We start from the raw sequence: 10,281 nt of genomic DNA on the forward strand, positions 1-10,281 counted from the left end.
CAGTTTTATTTTGGAAACATACTGTATAAAACACATGAAAATAATCTTAAACTTTAGTTTGCAGTGTTTGTGCATGGATGTATTGTTAAAAACCTGTAGAACTGGCAGAAATGGCTTTGCAATCAACTTCAATAAACTACCACATGTTCAATATTGTAAAACAATAGTTTTATTTTGGAAACATACTATATAAAACACATGAAAATAATCTTAAACTTTAGTTTGCAGTGTTTGTGCTTGGATGTATTGTTAAAAACCTGTAGAACTGGCAGCAATGGCTTTACAATTAACTTCAATAAACTACTCAAAATTGTAAAACAGCAGTTTTATTTTGAAAACACTTGTATAAAACACATGAAAATAATCTATAGTTTCTGTGAAACAAGTTTTACTAATGTATCTTATTACAAGAGATTTGTACATTTGTGCAGTGAAAATGTGTTGAACAGTTTGAGAATGGAACCTGCAACAGAAACCATGTCGGTGGTAAAGGGTTATAGGAGCATGTGACCACCGGTCTTGATTTTTATCGACAGCCAGAGGCAGCACTAAATTTGACAGAGACAGTCGCCTTGAAATTCTTTATGCAGGAAAAACCCTGCCTTGAATGAAATGCATTTAATATTTTAAGTATAAAATGTTTCTTCAAATTCTGATAAAATGTTAGAACCAACAGCCTTGGGCATATTGCGTGGTTGTGCTTCGGGGTGATCCTTGAAAGTGTCCCAGCTCTAGGTCCTTTTTCTGATGCCGTCCCCTCCTCTCTCTCGCACTTGTGCGCTTTTTGTACTGTCCTGTATAAATAAACACCAAAAATAAATACTCATAAAATATCAACTTTGATATTGTGAAATATCTTTTACTGAAAACTGAATGCAAAACAAATCACATACAATATTTTCACTTTACTGTTCAATAACAGTGGGGTTGGAAACAAAGTGCACAACACTATTCATTAAACACCTATTTAATGTATTCAGATGAAAGTTTATACTTTACTATTTTTGAAAGGTAATAAAGATAGCGATTTTCTTACCTGATTTTGCCCGTATGTTTGCAGAACCTCGTAGATCACATCTGACCCTTCCTGTGTTCACATTCCAGTTTTTGTTCTCCACTGACATGTCACGACTCAAATTCGCTCAAAATAAAAATTTAACAGGCAAATATTAAATAATTCTGGACTGGCCGAGCAATCTTAACGAGCAGCAGCTCACAGTCAGCCGCATCACTCAGAAAGACGATAATGGTCATATTTTCACATTTGGAAAGGCGCGCACAGTTTCATTGGCCAGTTTCCTGGATGACAGCCAGATTAACCAATCACGATCAAAGCAATGGTAAAAAAACCAATAGGGAATTGTTTCGGCGTGGTAACGCAGCGAAATGTATTTAGTTTTATTGTTGTTAATGATGATAATATTTTAACATATACCTTTAGATTTTAGAATAGGTTTCATGATCAAAATATTGTAAAATGCTAATAAAATCATAATATTGAGCTTAATAATAATTTAAAAGTTACAAATGATTTTGTATGCTGTTGAAGACATGTGATTCAACGTACAGATCTTGTAAAAAAAATCAAGGTTGATTTGTAAGTGTTTTTGTTAACCTTTTTCAACCATTTAGCATTAAACATTATTTCAACGTTGTTTCAACATTGAAACAAGAACTGACCTTATTTCAACCATATTTCAACATTGAAGATCTGTCATGTGTCGGCTGCGAATGAATGGCAACTGTAAAAAAAAACAAAAGCCGAATCCCAGACATTTTGGGCGATTTAGAAATCCCGGCCGGACGCATTTTTTATGTCCGGGGAAAAGAGGACGTATGGTCACCCTACGATAGCGTAACAATGAACGAAGCACAGCTCTCACAGAAGTCACTTTCAATGAACGAAGCACAGCTCTCACAGAAGTCACTTTCAAACTATGCAGCTTTCTGTTGGTCATCAGTGAATTTGTGTAACAAACTATATATCGTCTGCGAAATTTGAATGAATAACATTAAGTGTGACCACACCTTATCGCGCTTATAGGGACGTCACAGCAAGTTGAATAGCATTTCTAACCAGCATGCACCTGGCAGTGATCAGTAATCACGTAGTTTACTAATCTCAAACAAAGCCCATTTTCAGGTCCATCTCATGTGCAATGACTGCCATGAGCACAGCAGGACAAACTCCACTCCGAGAGCCCGTTCTCGGATCAACGACATTCTCAGGGTCACACAGAACAGGAAAACCAGAGACTGAGAGGTTTACGGATGATTTGAGTGAAGAGACAAACAAAAGGACATAGAGAGAGAGCAAGAGAGAGGGAGAAAGATCATTAGAGCTTCTGGAAACAGTTCAAGTCATTCTCATGTACGAGAGGCATCCAGAGGGACTGTTGTGTAGGCCTTGGCAACAGCGGTTCCCCCGGATCTGCAGGTGGGTTTTACTTCAGTCTCTATCAGTCTCCATGGGTAACGCACTCAAAAACCATATTGTTTTCTCGTCTTTTCAAGGGTGCGTTGCGGAAAAAGTTTCAAAATCGAAGGCCGCTTCATTCATGATTTATGTCACATTTGATGCTAGTTTGATATCAAATACAAATACATCTTGCACTAGTACAGTGTAAAACCCTCTCCAGACGAAAAGGAAATATGGAGCAGGGGTTGGTAGAGGTCACAGGTCTGGGGAATTGAGGGCCTGCGGCCTAGTTGACAGGGGAAAATATTTAGTAATCTCCAGGGTGCAGCTCGTTCAAATTCAGCACTGGTTTTGCTTTACTCCCAGGACAAGAATTTGGCTTCGATTTCAATAGCTTTTCCAGATGTTAATTTTGCTATTTTTTATTTTTTTTACTCTTTTCCCCTTTTTTCAGTGCAGTCCATTTTGAATTTTTGAATACCACAATTAACATTCATAAATCACGTCAGGGACACTTCCCCTTCAATCACAGGGGAATGTTATGGGAAGGTACGATAACTCACAGCAAAGTGAAGGCTTATGAAAAATCTTATGAAAAAGTGTCTTGATTTGGCCAAACAATACATTAAAGATAGGAATTATTATTGATTGGTTAACTTGGAAAGACAAACCCATGTTAATCATCCAAAAACACTCCATCTGAACTCAAAACAAATACAAATCACAGAAACACCTCAACGTCAACATGAAAAAGTTGCTTTCTGATTAAAACTCATAAGGAAGGAAATTAAACAGTACATTGATATATATCCAATGCACTTTGTTTCAATATTTGTCTCAACACAAGTGCTGTCACGCATGGATGGAGGCAGAAGAACAGGAGGGGAACATGATACCTCGGAGAGCGCGGCACACGACCCTGAGATGACCCTGACATAACCGTGGTGAGTGAGAGACAGAACGCAGAGTCTCAGAACACACTTACAGGTCAGCCGCTAACACAGCGTAAACAATCATTCAACCCCACGGCTTTCTCTGCGACTTCTCTCTCTCTCTCTACCTCCCAGTGTTTTCCTACATTTCTTTTTTGCTGCTGTCTTCTGGGGCTCCATGTTGTCAGCACCAGCAGTTTCTACCAGGTAATTGATGGGTGTAGAAAAATACGTTCTAATTTCACCCCATCAGCTCCTCTGTTTCTTTTGACAATAACTCATATGCATGCTACATTCATACTCACAACAATTAGACATCCATCTTGTCCTTTCTTTCTTTCTTTCTTCTTTTTTATTCTAATTATGTGAAAAAGGCAACATTGTAAAATAGAGAAAAAAAACAGCTGCTGAAACAAATGTTAAATAAAAGCTGCACTTGAGTTCTTACAACTTGCCGTTCAGTTGACCATATCGTTAGATTCATGTTTGCAACGTTTAAAAAAATTAACACGTTTTAGAAGTACTGATAATTTTTAATATTGTTTTAGTGCTCTCAAAATGGCATTGCTCTTTCAGTGTTCTGGATATTTAATGCAGTTGCTTTACTCCAGTATAAAAAAAATGGAACTTTAAAATGTGGATTTTATACCTCAGATGTTTTGGTCTTCAAAAATGATGATGAGAAAAAGATGAGTTCATGTTGAAATTTGACCGCAGACTTCGGCATATCGGCAATTTTGCACACAGTTTTAGACATTGCTGAGATATCTTTGTGAAACTCTAGAGGAAACATCTGTGAGATTACCAGGGTCTTTTTCTGAAAGGGAAACATTTTGTGGATGACAATGGTGGATTTTTGCAGAAACTATGTTTACCACTGTAAATTTTCATATCCCTTTTAAGGGTGGATAAACAAGCACAAACAGTGATGATGTTCCTGATGACATTTTTGATTTTCTTGATCGTCTGTGAAGACCTCGACATAAAACTAAGGAACCTCCCGAATCCCTCGCGCTGAGAATTGACAACAATCCTTTCAGCCAAACTCACAACAGATTAAATAATGCATGACAGATGCTGTATTCATGCTCTCTCTCAGCTCTATCACTCTGACCTGTCGGATTGTCTCAGGACACTTACCAGAGGCTGAAAGAGAGCCAAGGCTCTTTATGAAGTCAGTTTGGAGTGAATTACATGCAGAATGGCAAAGAGGTGATTATTTTTTAGCTGTTGGCCTTCGAGGTGAGCAGGGAGAACTTGCTGATAGCCAAACAACTTCATCTGCTTACATGATTATAATTGCTGCATGTGGGACCGCGAACGGTGAGGCAGACACCCCCTCCTCTGCAATGCCCTGGGTAATACACACTGCTGGCAAATGATTGGAGAGAGCGAGAGCAAAATGTTATCATTAACGGCTCATGTTGCATGTAAAGACAGGAAATATTAAAATAAATAAAAAGTAGAATGCATAATCTACATAGAGATTTTAATCAAAATAATTAGCCTGGCCACTACAGGGACCTGTTTTGACCTTTGTGCATTAGAGCGATTAAAACCTCACCTGTGTGCTGAATCTGAACCAGTATGCCTGCAGATACAAGTCGAGGGAATAAAATACCACTATGGCTTTTGTGCAACAGTGATTGCTTTTGACAGAAAGACATGGCTAGCATATCAGAGCGGTGTACACTTAGTTATAGCTAATCTGTAAATGACCGCCATTTAAACTCAAACGTTGTACTATGGGCATTGTGTTAATGCTGCTGTCTGCAAGTGTATAAGTGTGTTTTCTCACAAGCAATACATATGTACATCAATTCTGTCTTTGTCAGTATCACTGACACTTGTGTATGTGTGAGTGTGCATTTCAGCTCAGCGATATACATTATAGGCCAGTTAAGCTTTATAACATTACACATCTGTTTAATCAGCAGCTATTTCATGGCTAATACAGTTAAACCTGCTGTGAGATTCATTTAACTTTAACACTAAAGAATAGTTAAGCCAAAAATGACCATTTTGACCTGACTTTTTCCTATGCTGATTGATGATGTTTGGTCCCGTTTTTGATATATGGGTTTAAAACGAGAGCAAACAACTTTTATAAATCAAACTTTTTCCGATAATGTTTTTTGTTTGTATATGCTTATATTTTTTACTTTTATCTGCCATTATACTGTTGATTTTGAATTTAACTGTTAGATTAAAATTGCAAACATTTAAAGGAACAGTTCCAAACATATAAGCATCATTATTTGTTCCACGGAACACAAAAGGAGAATTTTTAAAAAATGTGAATGGGATTTAAAAAATTTTAGACTGACCTAAATTTGAGGTCATTTCCTTACATTAAAGTATTATAAGACTTTAGAAGTCTTGAAATATTCTGATAAAAGTCTTCTATTCTATAAAAGTCTTATGGACTAGTTTATGGTGCTTCGCCTGTTGATTTTCATCTGTTTTAAGGCTTGAAAAAGCTTCTCTGTTATTATATGGACTATAGCTGGCTAAAGATCCTTAATTTCTCCTTTTGTTTTTCAAGGGAAAAAACTGCATTCCTGTTAGGAACAATATTAGGGTGAGCAAATAATGACAGAATTAGAATTTTTAAATTTTGAAGTACTCCTTTAAATGACTAACTGCAATTTGAAAATTGTCCAAACCTAATACTAAATCAGCAAATAAAGAAATAGATAAAGTGTGGGGTTGTGAAAAGTTCTATGGTTTTACTTCTAAACTGTGAGCAGATATCAAAAAAGAGATTTTCAAACAGACCATCAATCAATATCTAGGAAAAAGTCATGATCCTTCTGGTGGGAAGAAATGAACCACCCAAAGGCACTAAGAAAACAGTTACACACTCAGAGTACTTCAACATACACAATTGTGCTTAAGAAAATCATTTCACCACCAGTTTATTCAATTATTTGTCATTATATTAAATAGAAATGTGTGAAACAGCAAGGGAGTTGTGGTAGCCTATATTGTTTAAAGGAATAGTTCACCCAAAAATGATTCCGTCATCATTTATTCAACCCTCATGTTGTTCCAAACCCATATAACTTTCTTTCTTCTATGTCAGAACTATCTCTGAATTGTTATTTCTAAGGCTGTGGGTTCAACCTCAAGCACTGGTGACCTTAAAGTTGTGCCTCTGTGTTTAATGACTAGTTACTCCAGGACACAATCCTCAACAAGGGAGATGTACTGCCCTAATGGTAAAGGACTTGGATTACAGCCACAAAGACTGCAAGTTCAATCCCAAGTACGGTTGGCCCAGATATTGCTTTAGAAAGAGTCATTTAACCATTGGTCGCTCCAGGGCAATGTCCCTTCAAAAAAAAAAAAAAGAGCTGTCGTAATTGAATTGTTAAGGATCTAGGCTGACACCACAAAAGTTTCATTGTCAATCCCAGGTAAGGATGACCTAGAAACTTCAAGTTATGAGGCTAAATTTAACATTTTCCTCCATCACTATTTTGAGCTGACATCATTATAGTGCAGGCGAGCGTGTGTGCTGATACAATGGGTTACCTGATCTGGGTGTGGGAAAAAATGGCGTCTTAATCTTAGATCCCAGAGCACTTAAAGGGGTCACACACACAAGAAATCTAAACACAATACATAAATAATTAATAATAATAATTAAATAAATATATATTAAAATGACAAAAACACTTAAAATATAAAATATTTGACCTCTCTTTGACCTGGTGTGGGTTTACTGACAAGTCCAATATAGTTTTTTATCTACACATTAGTCAATAACAGTCTCTTTGCAAAACCTGAATTTTATTGTAAAAGGTTCACAAAACAATCAACGCTGAAATGTGCAGCTGAATCCAGCAAGGTCAGATTGAAATGATATGGGATCTAGCTAAAAATAAATTTCAGCCACTCAATGTTAGGATTCTTCAAGAACAGCACAACTATAATCATTTGTTGTGTTGTTTAGGATTAATAGTATCCTGCTTGTAATTTCACTGTAAAAGGATTAGACAGTTTATTAACACTGAATAGTCACTGCTGTCACATATTAATGTGTTCATCATTCTGACATCAGACAGTTGTGGAATTATAAAATAAACCCAAAAACTAAACCAGCAGCAAATACCATTTGATTTGTTCTAACTTCTTGACTGGTCGCTTGCGAGTTTGAATCTTGTCTATGTTTGTATTTAAATGAGTAGTTAACACTTTAGTATAGGGACCAATTCTCACTATTAACTAGTTGCTTATTAGCATGCCTATTACAGTTTTTATTTCAACTGCTTACACACAAAATCTTTACTAGTCTCACAATTTCTGAAACCTGACACTCAAACACCAGAACCACACACCAAATCTGCAAAACCATACTCTAATTCTCGGCCTTTGACTCGGCAAAACACAACACACAATTCTCTATGTAACACACAAAAATCTAATAGATAAATTCTAATTTAAAAAATCGAATAAATTAACAGGAATTAATATTATGGCAAAGGTGTTTGCAAATGTTTGCTTTTGAGATGTGTTTGTGATATTTTGAATGCAGTGCTTCATTTTGCAAGAGATGTGAGGCATTTAGCACTTTGTGTGTGCAATTCTTGGATTTGTGTGTAAAGTTTTGAAAAAAAGAGGCAAAGTTTTGAAAATGTGTGCATGTAGTTGAAAAAAATTGTAATAACATATTGGCTCTTTATTAGAACTTATACAGCACATATTCTACATCCCTAATCCTACCCAATACCTAAACTTAACAACTACCTTACTAACTATTAATGAGCAGCAAATGAATAGTTTATTGAGGGCAAAAGTAATAGTTAATGGTTTGTTAATAGCAAGAATTGGACCTTAAGATCAGGTGTGACCAATGAGGATCTCTATTTGCAATCTTTTAGCTTTATATTTTCATTTTTTTTCATTTGTCCACTCCATAAGGGCTGTGAGTTTGGCTTTAGTGTTTATCAAGTATTTTTGTCTTATCCATAAATCTTGTTTGTTTTGTAAAGTTGCACAAGAATGGCACCATAGAAGCAGTAAAGAACAAGCCATTTTTACAGGTACTATTTCAGTTAATATATCTACTAGAAAAGGTATTGTCAGAACACTGATTCACTAAAAGCTTTTTCAAGATGGAAGGAGCACGAGCGTCCCATCCTCTCCTCCCTAATCACCATGTGGGCTTTGATTAGCTGTGGCAGAGGAATCATGGGTGGCATTTTCCAGCCCTGTTGGGTGTCTCAGTATAATGATTTACCGCTCTTTCAGCTTCTTTCTTCTTTTTTTCTTTTTCCTCCTCTCATTCCCAGTGGTTTTGATCTATTTTTTGCTGCTGCCTGCCAGTCGTTTATCACAGGAAGAATGGCTAGGAAAGTAATCTGGCATTAGCGACCAGTGACTAATACCACAGGATTAAAACAGAGAGCCAGAGATTTTATTTGAATAAATCATGGTAACATGTCACCATTAAAAATGAAAAAAAAAAAGATAATCTTGATAACGCACACAGATGGAAGGCAGATAAGTATAACTGAGAGAGTGTACAGGTTGCTGTATTGAAAAAGGTTATGTATGCTGCTATTTTAAAGATCATTATTTTGTGTATTTGGTGTAACAGAATATGTTGACATGCTTTAATGTTCAAAAAACACATTATTTTTCAAATACTGTACATTATTGTAGGTCCTCAATGCCCCGCCTCTCTCAAACACGTCGTTTTCAACAAAGCCCCCTCCTTTGACAAGTGCAGTCTGCTCTGATTGGCCAGCTGAACCAGTGCATTGTGATTGGCCGAACACCACAAGCACGCGTCGGAAATGTAACGTCCCTTACCATAATCGCGAGCTTCAAGCTTTCAAAGTAAATATCAAGACCGTTAATAATGTAATTAGTTTTAATGAATGAATGAATGATTGAATGAATGATGCATTTATATAGCACTTTATTGTGTATTGTTGTACACCCAAAGCGCTTTACAATCATATGGGGGGGGGTCTCTCCTCAACCACCACCAGTGTGCAGCATCCACTTGGATGATGCGACTGCAGCCACAGGACAGCGGCGCCAGTGCGCTCACCACACACCAGCTACAGGTGGAGAGGAGAGAGAGTCATAGAGCAAATCAAGTGGTTGGGGATTATTAGGAGGCCATGATTGACAAAGGCCAGGGGGACAATTTGGCCAGTTTTACCATCAGTTCAAGCCCGAATGGGCAACAGAGTCACGTGACAGACACAGTGATGATGCAGTACACAAGCCGACAGCTGACGTGTTATGATTTCTGACAGGCAGGTCACTCTACTATGATGTGATGTGACCCTGTTCCCCTCTCTCACACACACACACACACACACACACACGACGCGTTACTCTGCGCTGCGCAAAACTCCACATTTGAACAGTCAATAGCAAATACTTAAACTAGTAACAAAACATACTTACAGTCACTGATTCAGAAGCGCCAGATTGTCATTGCAAAGTCGGAATTGACCCTTTTTTTTTTTTTTAAATAGCCTTTGTGCACAGCCAGCCTTGTACTCTTCTATAAAAGAGTCGTCCATAAAATGCTTTGCACAAATTCGAACATCTGGGTTGTGCTGTTCTGTTGTAAATAAATCTTAACCAATGATTCCTAATTGCATCTACTTCCGGAAGGCCAAATAAAGTGCTTTTGCACTGAATCACACAGCATCTCCCTGACATGGCTTTATCAACACTACTGCTGTTCCTGAAACCACGCCTTCTTTCTTTGCGTGCACATTTGGGCGGCATTATGCTAATATTTTCACATAGTGATGTAGACATGTGGGGGCGTGTTAGAATGAGCCGTTTTAGGTAGGCGTGGCTGACTCTTAACTTTTATAAAAAATATCTTTTTGGATTTGAGACTTTAGTCTTCTCAACTTTACAGATCTTCTTTATGCACCAAGAGCTTGTAACACT

General features: G+C 37.2%; 1 long non-coding RNA gene across 2 annotated transcripts in view; it reads left to right on the plus strand.

The window, feature by feature from the left end:
• Positions 1-2,122: 2,122 nt before the first annotated feature.
• The window catches only part of LOC107587117 (uncharacterized), a 16,119-nt gene continuing 7,960 nt past the window's right edge, over positions 2,123-10,281 (plus strand). Inside the window, exons 1-3 of one of the 2 annotated variants that reach the window (XR_001609438.1) lie at positions 2,123-2,437; positions 3,267-3,363; positions 3,487-3,558. This is a non-coding gene — a long non-coding RNA (uncharacterized lncRNA). The remainder of the gene's footprint in view (positions 2,438-3,266; positions 3,364-3,486; positions 3,559-10,281) is intronic. The other variant, XR_001609437.1, reaches the window with a different exon arrangement.

Source organism: Sinocyclocheilus grahami, unplaced genomic scaffold (assembly GCF_001515645.1).
Source record: "Sinocyclocheilus grahami isolate Dianchi unplaced genomic scaffold, SAMN03320097.WGS_v1.1 scaffold89.1, whole genome shotgun sequence".
Classification (NCBI taxonomy): domain Eukaryota; kingdom Metazoa; phylum Chordata; class Actinopteri; order Cypriniformes; family Cyprinidae; genus Sinocyclocheilus; species Sinocyclocheilus grahami.